We start from the raw sequence: 2,119 nt of genomic DNA on the forward strand, positions 1-2,119 counted from the left end.
TCCCTGCATGGCGCCTGCTTCTCCTTCTGCCTATGTCTCTGCCTCTCTCTCTGTGTCTCTCATAAATAAATAAATAAAATCTTAAAAAAAAAAGAATATAAGTTTGAGGAACACAATGGAGAAGCACCTTCTCAAGGTTAGACTCTCTACCTTACAATTAGGCGACATATTTTTGTTTCAAGAACATGTGTAACATAGAAATGTAGCCACATGTTGGACCACAAAGAACAGTCAGTAAGTGCCAAAAAAGACAAAGCATTAAACCTAGTGCAATAAAATATAAAATCACAATCAAGGGGGGCCTGGCTGGCTCAGTAAGTAGAGCATGAGACTCTTTTTTTTTTAAGATTTTAATTTTTAAGCAATCTCTACATTCAACCTGGTGCTTGAACCCACAACCATGGAATGAAGAGTCGTACGCTCCACCCACTGAGCCAGCTAGGAGCCCCAAGCTTGTGACTCTAGGTATTGGGGTTATACGCTGGAGCTCCAGCCCCACTCTGGGTGTAGAGACTACTTAAAAATAAAATCTTTAAAAAAATAATAATAAAATAAAATCACAATTAAGAAGAAAGTCCCCAAATATAGTTTATTTATTTATTTATTTTTATTTTTCAAATATAGTTAATGATAATTAAATAGGATACACGAGGGGGCTGGCTGGCTCAGTTAGTAGAGCATATGACTTTTGATCTTGGGGTCTTGAGTTCAAGCCCATGTTGGGTGTAGAGACCACTTAAAATAAATATATTAATTTAAAAAATAAAATACAATAGGACACACAGACATCAGGGCTTTCTAAGTGATACAATGGGAATGACACAATGTAAAATTCCTGTTAGATATGTTAGCTTGAATCCAATGATAAAGAAACCATCAGACAAAAGAAACAAGGCAATTGTTAGGATATTCTGCGAAACAGTTGACCTGGCTTTTTCAAAAATAGTAATACAAACACCTCCCACCCATTCACCCACAGAAGAACAAGGTATTGCTTTATTTTTATTTTCTTTTAAAGATTTTATTTGGTTATTCATGAGAAACACAGTGAGAGAGCCAGAGGGAGAAGGAGGCTCCATGCAGGGAGCCTGATGTGGGACTCGATCTTGGGATCAGGCCCTGAGTGAAAGGCAGACGCTCAACCACTGAGCCACCCAGGGGTCCCAGGATATTGCTTTAGATTAAAGAAAGCTCATGAGACTTGCATGACAACCACATGCAATCCTTATTAGATTCTAGATTCCAGAGCCCCTCCCCAAATTTAAGAAATTATGGGGACAACTCGGGACAGTTCTTATGAACTATCTGTTATATATTGATATTGCATCAATGTTAAATTTCTTGTGTATGATAATGTGGCTCTGTTTTGGTGAGTTGCTAGGGCTTTCCTCTAGCACAATTCTCAATCATTTTGGTTTAGGACCCCTGTACATTCTAGAAGTTGCTTAGGACTCCAAAAAGCTTTTGTTTATATAAAACCACATTTGCTAAATTAAAAGTTAAAGCAGAAAATTTTTTAAAAGTTTATTTATTGGGCAGCCCGGGTGACTCAGCGGTTTAGCACCATCTTCAGCCCAGGGCCTGATCCTGGAGACCCGGGATCAAGTCCCGTGTCAGGCTTCCTGCATGGAGCCTGCTTCTCCCTCTGACTGTGTCTCTGCCTTTCTCTCTTTGTGTCTCTCATGAATAAATAAATAAAATCTTTAAAAAAAGTTTATTTGTTCATTTAAAAATAACTACAGGACACCTGAGTGGCTCAGCAGTTGAGCATCTGCCTTTGGCTCAGGTCATGATCCCAGGGTCCTGGGATCAAGTACCACATCGGGCTTCCTGCAGGGAACCTGCTTCTCCCTCTGCCTATGTCTCTGTGTGTGTGTGTGTCTCTCACGAATAAATAAACAAAATCTTAAAATAAATAAAAATAAAAATAAAAATAACTACATTTCTGGGGCACCTGGTTGGCTCAGTCAGTTAAGCATCTGACTCTTGATTTTGGCTCAGGTCATGATATCAGGGTCCTGGGATGGAGCCCTCCGTAGGGCTCCACACTCATCGAGGAGTGTACTCAAGGAGTATTTCTGTTTCCCTCTGCCCATCTCCCCTGTTCTCTATCTCTCAA

Source organism: Nyctereutes procyonoides, unplaced genomic scaffold, assembly GCF_905146905.1.
Source record: "Nyctereutes procyonoides isolate TBG_1078 unplaced genomic scaffold, NYPRO_anot_genome, whole genome shotgun sequence".
In the NCBI taxonomy this organism is placed as follows: domain Eukaryota; kingdom Metazoa; phylum Chordata; class Mammalia; order Carnivora; family Canidae; genus Nyctereutes; species Nyctereutes procyonoides.